Here is a 10,688-nt window from a genome sequence, read left to right as displayed (position 1 = left end):
AGTTGGGCCTGAGGTTGGACTTCAGGAAACAATGAGGGCCCTGGAAGCTGTCCATCCTGTCTTGCCCCTCCCCCCAATCCCCCGTGAAGTGTGAGAAAAATATTTTACGGGTAGGGGGGCAATTGCTATTCCAGCACATTTTGAATACATTTTCTCTTTTATCAGATAAAATCTCGATTTTCATTTACCGCTTGTGTTTCTTTTATCTGTCTCCTAGGTTCTCCTAGTGCACTTGTAGTGCCAAGTGGTTTTTCCATTATTAAATAACACCCATTGTCACTGTAAACACCAACTTAACACAAAAACTGGTATTGATCATTGAAAGAAGAAGCCACACATTGTTGAGTATAAAACCTTTTACTCCATGCACATTCACATGTGCGTTTTATAAAACATTTGGCGGTAAAAAAACACATTTTTTTTCAAAGTTTTACCTTGAAATTTTTAAAAAAATACAGAAACAGGCATGTTTCCAAACATAACATACACAACTCTGGAACTAACAAAGTTCAACATTGCAAAAAAGAAGGCGATATTAGACATTTTATAGTGTGAAAAAGGTCTTGATCTTGCCTTCATCAGATGGGGTGATGTCACCCCTGTAAAAGCCAAATTTAGAAGATGCACACAAATTGTGAGTCAAAATGGGGATTTCCTTTCTGATCCCATACCTAATGTCAACATGTGCTATCTCCCATCATGGGGGATCAATGGACGTGTTTTGGGGGTGCAACCACTTCCTCTCACCTACTAGAGTTGGGAGGAAGGGGTTGCACCCACAAAACGCGTACATTGAAATTCCCTGATGGCAGATAGCACATGTTGACACACTGTGTGCATCTTCCAAATTTGTCTTTTAAACTGTATTAAAACTTTAGATCAAATAAAAAAAAAAATTCCAGGAATCTTTTTAGGATTTAGATTCTCCCTAGTACATCAATCATGTTCTTCAGTCTTTGTTCAATCTCCTTGGTTTTTTCTTTGATAAGGTCCAAATCACGACTACAAAACATGATTTCCTGGATAAGCCGTTGTGCACTGTCACTGGTGAAATGACTGGATTTTGGTACCACAACCTGAACATCAACTAAAATAAAAATACACACCATGTATTAAAAATATGCAGGCATACATCTATTACCTGAATCTGTGGTGACCGACACTGACCTGTTGTGGTGCCAAATTCGAGTGCTTCTTCCGCCTCTCCTTCCTCCACATCCTGAGGTACCACAATACTCTGCTCCCCTTCTTCATGAGGTGTGGTGTTGCTGGTGTCCTCCGACAGAGCGAGTCTTTTCTCCCCTATGAGAATGAAACAAAAGGTACTTAGCACATAGATATTTGTGGACAGAAATATAAATGTGAAACATTGCTTGGAAGTTGTGTACAATTGTCTGTATGGGCATAGTTCCAAGTTGAAGACATGACTGACGGATTACAGATGTCATTTTACCCCTAATACCACCCCACTTAAACCTTTACCCCAATAACTCAAACCACACCGAGCTTGGAGTATTAAAAGGCCGTAGCGGCCTAATTTATTTAACAAATAATCTTAAATATAAAAATATAACATATAAACATTATCTATCATAAATAGAAAAACATCAACAACAAAAACAACATCTGTTAAAACCTGCTTAATTATCAAGCGTTGGTCTGAGCAATATCTTAATAATCCTCTGTGTCCATAACAGGACTTGCACTGCGGTCCCATCAAATCTATCAAATAGGCCCCAAGCTGACAAGTTGGCTCAGAGACTAGCAGTGACCGCAGTGCCCCATTATCACTTCCCGGCTAACCTCCGTTAACCGGGAACCACCATCATGAGCCATATCAACGCTAGCTCCCAAAAAGACTCTTACTTTTTTGCCATCTACCTTCTTTTTGCCCAGACCAACGCCCGCCACAGCGCCCAAGAATAATACCTTAATCTTGGGTGCCCCTCCACACCCGAAGTGCTCTCTGTATTCCATCTTGTAGCCCCAAGGCTCACAAATCAATTCCAACCTCGTTCAAGTGTACTCCATCCGCTCGTAAATACCTCCATGTCTCAAACTCAAGTTCCAGATGCCTAACCGCCAGACCACCATTATTCACTACAAACTTGCTCACTTCCCTATTTATTTTTTTACGTGCCCTGTTGACTCCGTCAACTGACCTAGCCATCCTCCATGATGTCCGGGCCACCATGTCTGACCAGACAATAACCATTTTCGGAAAAGCTTCTCTTAACCGCCAAACATCCAACTTGATGTCGCGCTTTAGCTCTACCATGGCTCTAATGCCTAGGTCATTGCTGCCTACGTGTATTACCAATACATCCGGCGGCCTATCTCGTTGCACATAACGATGCACCTCAGACACCAATCTACCCCACAACATACCCGGGATCCCCAACCACTTTATGCACGCTTCCCTCCTGCTAAAGCCCAATTGCCTACCCTCATAACGTGCGTCAACTCTCCGAGCCCCCCATGCCACATAGGAATGGCCCATAATCCAGACCATCCCCGGCAGCGAATCTGAAACAGAAGAAACACAGAAAACCATACTATAAAAACAAAACCCCATTAACACTTTTCACTCCCACAGCACCCATCCCTCTATTACACATGAAATACTTCACCTACAAACTTATCACCAGATTGGGCCGCACATAAGATTGAAACCTCTTGGATTCCCACCTACCAATCCGCTTCACAGTTTCCTCCCCCAGTCCATTCCTGGCTGCTTCAGTGGCTGCTCCTATCCTGAAGGAATATGACGAGAAATCCTTCTCTGTCAGCCCTAATCCCCGTATACATTTTGCAAAAACTGCCCCAAATTGGAATCTAGATAAAAATTCACCCCCTAAATGTACCAAAAAGGGGCCCAGTCCCACTGGGCAAAAACTCCCTAACCGCCCCAACCGGGCACAACTGCGAACCCATAACCGGATACACCCGCACGATTCTGCCTCTTCCCAGTTGGTCAGTCTTTGATTTCCTCAAATACAACTGCAAAACTTCCGCCTCACACTTCACGTCCTGATAACTCAGCCCTCCTTGTACCCTCTTAGAAGGGCTAACCAATTCCCCTATTCTAAAAGCCCCAAAAAACGCTAACAAAAAGGCCACCTTAAACAACATAACTTCGTAACCTGAGGAGCACACCTTCTCCAGCTGTGCTATAACATCCTGCAAAATCTCAAATGTCACCGGTCTTCTCGCATCCGTCTAACCATCGCCTTTCTGTAACCCTTCATTGCCTGCCGTACCCAAAAGTCTTTCGTAAAGTCCACCTGACCTTGCAACTTAAACAGAAAGGCCAACCCAGTTACATTCCTATTCACCACTGACACGGATACACCCTCCTCCATTTTCCTAGCAATGTAGTATATCAACAGCAATCTCACCTCCCTACCGACTGGCTCTTCCCCAATGTTCTGCACAAACTCCATCCATTCTTGCCATGCCCTCGTGTATGCCGCCCACGTGGACCCACTTACCGAGTTCTTTATCCATCCAGCAATGAGGCCAATGCTATCTCCCACAGCCAGTCGGGACAAGGAACCCCTTGTTGCTCCGCCTCCGGCGCCAACTCCCGGGACCTTTCCCACTGGAAGCGAGACAACGCATCAGCTATAACATTTTCCAGCCAAGGTAAATGTACAGCATGAATGAAAACATTCAATTGCAAACAACGCAGTACCAGGTGTTGCAATAGCCTAATCACTGGCGGAGACGATGCCGTAATCCTGTTAATTACTTGTACCACACCTAAATTGTCCCCGTGGAAACGCACCTTCAGATCCCTGAATGATGCTCCCCATAACTCCACCGCCAACACCACCGGAAACAATTCCAGCAGCACTAGGTTCTTTGTAAATCCTGCGTCCACCCACGACTGAGGCCAAGGCCCAGCGCTCCACTGCCCCTGAAAAAAGGCCCCGAACCCTGTTGAACCAGCGGCATCAGTGAATAGTTCCAAGTCAAAATTGCTGACCAGACCAGCCATCCAGAAAGCACTACCATTAAAAGCTTCCAAAAAGGTATGCCACACCCTTAAGTCCGCTCTATGTGTTTCTCTCAACCGCACAAAGTGTCTCGGCGATTTGACACCGCTCGTGCTAGCCGACAACCTTCGACAAAACACCCTTCCCATCGGTAATATGCGGCATGCAAAATTAAGCTTGCCCAATACCGATTGTAACGTTCTTAGCTGCACTTTACGCAAACCCATTAGACCCGCAATTTCACTCTTCAGGTCCTCCAGTTTATTGTCCGGCAACCGGCATTCCATTGCCTCCGTGTCCAGCACAATACCCAAGAATGTGATGACCGTACACGGTCCCTCCGTCTTGTCAGCCGCCAATGGAATGCCAAATTTTCCTGCGATGTGTTCCAACGTAGCCAGAAGCACCGCGCAGATCCTCGAATCAGATGGGCCCATGCAGAGAAAATCATCCAGGTAATGAATTATTGAATTCACACCTGACACCTCCCTGACAACCCATTCCACAAATGAGCTGAACTGCTCAAATATCGCGCAGGACATTGAGCAGCCCATTGGTAAGCATTGGTCAACATAAAATTCATTGTTCCAATGACACCCCAATAACCGAAAGCTGTCCGGGTGTACCGGCAGCAGTCGGAAAGCTGATTCCACATCCGCCTTTGCCATGAGAGCCCCATTTCCGTACCGACGAACCCAACCCACTGCCGCATCAAATGATGTATAGGTCACGGAACACTCCCCCTGGTCCATAGCATCATTGACCGACCCCCCTTTCGGGAAGGATAAATGATGGATTAGCCTGAATTTTCCTGGCTCCTTTTTTGGGACCACCCCCAGCGGTGACACCACCAAATTATCCAACGGAGCCACTGAAAACGGACCGCCCATCCGTCCCAATGCAACCTCCTTCCTTAGTTTCTCAGAAACTACTTCCGGGTGTTGCATAGCTGACCTTAAATTAGGCGACACTGGTGGGATAACCGACAGCGTGCACGGTATCTTAAAACCCACTGAGAAACCTTCCTCCAACAATTGCGCTGCTTTTTTGTCTGGATACCTACCTAGAAACGGCCGCATCTTTTCCACTCTCACCGGGGTCCTCCCTTTTGTTTGCAGTTTCTCCTTGTCGACCCTTTCCCTGTTTAAAACACCTTGACCCCGGGTGGGATCCCCCACATCCTGAACACTCGTGTTTATACTTACATGAGGCTCCAAACCTGCAGGTCCCGGTGTTGTATTGCCAACAAACCCCCTTTTTGTTTCTGACCGTATGTCCCTGGGTGGAAGGAAAAAACTGATTGGGGGCCCTCGCCGTCGATGTCCTGATGTCCTGATGTCCTTGTGATCCCAACGCAGCGCCGGCCTAATCGCCCTCTGTTGACGGAACTGCTCATCATACCTCAACCACGCCGTGCCCCCATAGACCCTGTACGCCTCCCCAATAGCATCTTGATAACAAAATAGCGCCGAGCAATGCTCGGGTTGCTTCTCACCTATCACACTTGCCATAATCGCAAAAGCCTGCAACCAGTTTGCAAATGTTCTAGGGATTAGCCTGTACCACCTCTTCTCTTCATCCTCTTTCTTAGAATCGTCCGGTTTCACCCTATCCAGGTTGAATTTTTCTAAAGGCAGTAGGGAAAAAATTTCAACATACTCACCCTTCCACAGTTTCTCACGCACCTCCTGTTTCAAGTGCGACCCTAGCGGTCCCTCATAGCACACATAAACCTCACACCTGGCTGCATCCGCCAACCTTGTTATGTCCTGCCTACTTGTGGTCTCCGCTGTTTTGTCCGTCCCCTGTGCCACCGCACTCCCCGACGCCACAGGTGAGGGCGAGGCAACTGCTGCCGTAACCGTTGGTGCTACTGTTGTTCCCCCTGTTGTCACTACCGCTCCGGGACCCCCTGTCGGCGGCACCCACAATGCTACCAGGCCCGGGGGAGCCGTCCCCGCCCCCTCAAAGTGCTGCAGTAACTCCTTAATGCCCGCTAAAAACCCCCCTAAGCCTGAAGCCCCCCCACTCCCTGCTTCCCCCGACCCACTGCTAACCGTGCTCACAACTGTATCCCCCGTCCCCCCCACTCTATCCTGACTGGAATCAAAGAATAAAACATTTGACTCACCAGGCTGCACAGGCGTAGCCTCATCAGCCGGACCAGGGATCTCCACCGCTGCTGTTCTCTTGTGAGGGGGGGCCGATTCTTCCTCCGACCCGGACCATCCCGCTGCTCGATCACACCCTCTGTCTCCTTCCTTCTCTGACGAAGGCCCACCCGGCCTGGCCGCCAAGGTTGCCGCTGGGGCCGTGGCCGGACGCCCCCGCCTCCGCATGTCACTTCTGCCTGCTGACTTGCTTTTTGCCTTGCCCGGACCGGTGTGTACCACCTCAGTCCTGCCGCATGGTACCTGGGATGCCCTGCTAGGCCGACCCTTCTCGATCCTCCTGTGTACCCCTGCCGTGCAACCAGAAGGCCCGGGGCTCGCTGCACGTGTTCTCTCCCTCATGCCAACGCACCGCTACAGTGTGAAAGCCCTCGGGGCTTTCACATTGGAGTGAAAGAGGCTTTTTCAAGGCGCTTTGCAGGCGCTATTTTTAGCGCTATAGTGCCTGTAAAGACTTGTGTTTGTCCAAATTGCCCAAGACTTAGAGAAGGGAGCACATTTCAATGTGTTTATAGCTAGCAGGCGTTCAAAATTGTCAGCACAAAGTGAATCATAATTTTTCTTTTGAAATGATGGTGAAATAAGACATATAGGGCCAGAACCCAGGAGGAGGAGTGGAAATGAGATGTTGCACCTTCTGCATAGCGCGCTCCTGTACCCTGCACTCTGTACGTAGCGCACTCCTGCACCCTGCACTGCGCGCTCCTGTACCCTGCACTCTGTATGTAGTGCGCTTCTGCACCCTGCACTGCGCGCTCCTGTACCCTGCACTCTGTACGTAGCGCACTCCTGTACCTGGCCCTCTGTATGTAGCGCATTCCTGAACCCTGCACTCTGTACATAGCGTGCCCCTAGAGTGGATACATAGTCCTACAGATACAACCGGCCCTTTGATGGCAACCATACTGCTAATGCGGCCCCCGATTAATTTGAGTTTGACATCCCTGCCTTAAGCCTATTCAATGACCTGAAGGCTAAGAAAGGTGAGGCAGCAAAGGATGCAGAATTTTCTGCAAGCCGTGGGTGGTTTGATAGGTTCAAGAAAAGGTCTAACCTACATTAAACAGTGGCGTCACTAGGGTTGGTGTCACCTGGTACAGTAAAACATGGTGTCACCCCCACCCCCTCCTGCCTAGACTGCCCAGCACCCTGCAGGCAGCGCACGGTCACGGGGCGCACCCAAAACCAGCCCCTGTAAATGATAGTATACGGTGGTATAGTGACAGGTTAGGGTAGTATAGAATGGTATAGTGGCAGGTTGGGGTGGTATAGGGCAGGTTCGGGTAGCACAGGGCAGGTTGGGGTATTATAGAAATTTAGAAGAAGTGACCTGTCGCAATATGATATATCAATGGCATGCTTCCATCTCGGGTTATCATATGAACAATTAGGAGAAGAAAAGTGGCACTTTAGATGAAGCATGTCATTGAGGATAAGGAAATTGCATATGAATGAATAAGATTGATTTGGATTTAATTTGATGTCATTACCCCCTAGGGTAGTCCAGGATTATTCTTATTCATTCACATGCAATTTCCTTATCCTCATTGACAAGAAAAGTCCCTTTCCACATTTTTGCTGCTTGTTGATAATGCCCCTGGACACCCTTGAACACTAGATAAGCTGATCCCTAAGGGCCCTTTCACACTGGGGCAGGGGCGGCGTCGGCATCGTCGGTAAAGCGCCGCTATTGTGAGCGGCGCTTTACCGTCGGTATGCGGCCGCTAGCGGGGGGGTAATGCTAGTGGCCGAGAAAGGGTTAAAACTACCGCAAAGAGCCTCTGCAGAGTCGCTTTGCCAGCGGTATAGCCGCGCCGTCCCATTGATTTCAATGGGCAGGAGCAGTGAAGGAGCGGTATACACTCCGCTCCTTCACCGCTCCGAAGATGCTGCTAGCAGCACTTTTTTTCTCATCCTGCTAGCGACCGCTTCAGTGTGAAAGCCCTCGGGGCTTTCACACTGGAATTAAAGCAGCAGCACTTTCCGGTCGGTTTGCAGGCGCTATTATTAGCGCAATAGCGCCTGCAAACCGCCCCAGTGTGAAAGGACCCTAACATTCGAGTGCAATTCCTACCACCAAATACCACCTCACTACTGCAGCCAATGGATCAATGTGTTATTGCCGCCTTCAAGTTAAACTACTTAAAAAGAACATTCAGTAAGTGTATTGTAGCAATAGACAAAGAAGAAGGAGAAGGTAAAGAAGTCCTATCCAAAATTCTGGAAAAGCTACAACATCTTGGATTGCATTAAAACTGTAATGCCCCGTACACACGGTCGGACATTGATCGGACATTCCGACAACAAAATCCTAGGATGTTGGCTTAAACTTGTCTTGCATACACACGGTCACACAAAGTTGTCGGAAAATCCGATCGTTCTGAACGCGGTGACGTAAAACACGTACGTCGGGAATATAAACGGTGCAGTAGCCAATAGCTTTCATCTCTTTATTTATTCTGAGCATGCGTGGCACTTTGTGCGTCGGATTTGTGTACACGCGATCGGAAATTCCGACAACGGATTTTGTTGTTGGAAAATTTTATAGCCTGCTCTCAAACTTTGTGTGTCGGAAAATACGATGGAAAATGTGTGATGGAGCCTACACACGGTCGGAATTTCCGACAACAAGGTCCTATCACACATTTTCCGTAGGAAAATCCGACCGTGTGTACAGGGCATAAGAGATGCTTGGAATGACATAAAGGAAACCACAATGAAAAGGGCCTGGAAAAAATGATGCCCACAGTTAGTTGATGATTCTGAAGGTTTTGAAGATCATGTAGCTACTGTTACTGAAAATATTGTAGATATGGCAAGGCAGTTAGAACTGGAAGTGGAGCCAGAAGATGTTGCTGAACTGCTTGCGTCCCACACAAAGCCCCTCAGCAATGAAGATCTTCTGGAACTTGAAGAGGAGAGAGAAGATGTGCAGGATGGGGTTGAGATCATTGAACAGGCTGAAGGTTTAACTACAAAAATTCTCTTTGAAGCTTTCTGTCATCTTGATAGCGCCATGGCTTTATTTGAAAAGCATGATAGGGATTTTGAAAGAAGTTCCAAAGTCAATGCTAACATTTCAGGGGCTTATGCCTGTTACAAAGAAATCTGCAGGGAGAAAAAGAGAGCTACACTTCAAACCTCCATAGAAACGTACTTTTCTAAAAGTCTATCAGATCATCAACATTGACTGACAGTCATTTGGATCCCAGATCATTATCAACTGACAGTCCATTTCCAGCTCTGAGATCACCACCACGTCCTGCTCTTATTGCAACTTGTGGTACACCCAATTCTCCAGCAAGAAAGCGCCTCGTTTTTGAAGACTTGACTTGTGAAACAGAAGATACCTGCATACCTGACAGTCCATTTACAGCTCTGACATCACCATCAAGTCCTGCTCCTACTCTGATTTCTTCTTGTAGTACACCCAATTCGCCAGCATGAAAGCGTCTCGCCTTTGAAGATTTGACTAGTGATACCTGTATGCCTTCACCCTTCCTACTACAATAAATTCTCTCAGCTGCTCTGGCCTTGCGACAACAATCAGATGGGGTAAGCTTACAATTTTTTTTTTAATATTGTGTTTATTTTAGTTATCAATGCATTATTCATATCAGTTATGTTTGTAAATGACTATTGCAATGCAGTGCATGCATTTAGAAGTGAAAAAAAGTATTTCTTCACTTTAAGTACATTTTCGTTTTACATTCATGCTCTGGTCCCATTGTGTACTTAAAAGCAGGGTATGCCTGTAATTCCCTTAACCAAGCTGGAATACTTACGTTTTTTGGACAAGTTTCACACATGGAGACACCCCAAGTATCCACTGGAGTACCTGTGTGGGGCACCCTAAAAAATGTGCTCTGGTGTCCCACACTAGTGCTCCAGAGTCCAGATGTGTAAACAGCTGCTGAGTGTCCTCTCCTTACATTCCACTGAATCAAGTTTGCAATTCATTCTAGTTTCAAAGACATCTAGACAACAATGTCCTAAACTTCTTTTTATACAAATTATCATCACTAAATGTAGTTAACCCTGTATCTGGAAAAAACATCGTATTTAGTTGGCAAATGAACGATGTTTACTACAACCGATTACTGTGCCCATGAACATGAAAGTAGTAATTTTAAACTGTACAACAGTAAAGAAAAGCACATGGAACAGCATGCTAGTAATAATAAGAATAGGAACACACGACTACTTACTTTTTAGAAGCACTTTCTTTATCCTTCTGTACTGATCCTGCTCCCTTAATTTGAGGTCCGACCAGTGTTTCCTCAAAAGCTCCTTGGATCGTCGTACCCCAAAATTCTGGCGCAGACTCTTCACAACTTTAGTCATGATCTTGGCCTTTCTCACATTTGGGTTTAGGTACGGTCCATACTTCCCATCATAGTCGGCCCTCTTCAATATTTTCCACCATCTCCACCATTTCTTCAAAGGACATGTTTGAGGCCTTAAATTCCTCCTCCTGGATCGGGACGTTTCTTGTTCTGGGCTTTCCTCCTCGTTACTG

At 46.9% G+C, this 10,688-nt stretch overlaps 1 pseudogene; it reads right to left on the bottom strand.

Moving 5' to 3' along the window:
- Positions 1-2,459: 2,459 nt before the first annotated feature.
- On the bottom strand, positions 2,460-3,362 carry LOC141109018 (uncharacterized; annotated as a pseudogene).
- Between the last annotated feature and the right edge of the window lie 7,326 nt (positions 3,363-10,688).

The sequence above is a fragment of the Aquarana catesbeiana genome, linkage group LG09, assembly GCF_042186555.1.
Source record: "Aquarana catesbeiana isolate 2022-GZ linkage group LG09, ASM4218655v1, whole genome shotgun sequence".
Taxonomy (NCBI): Eukaryota; Metazoa; Chordata; class Amphibia; order Anura; family Ranidae; genus Aquarana; species Aquarana catesbeiana.
The sequence above is the reverse complement of the archived record's forward strand: the minus strand, read 5'-3'. Positions and strand labels throughout refer to the sequence as shown.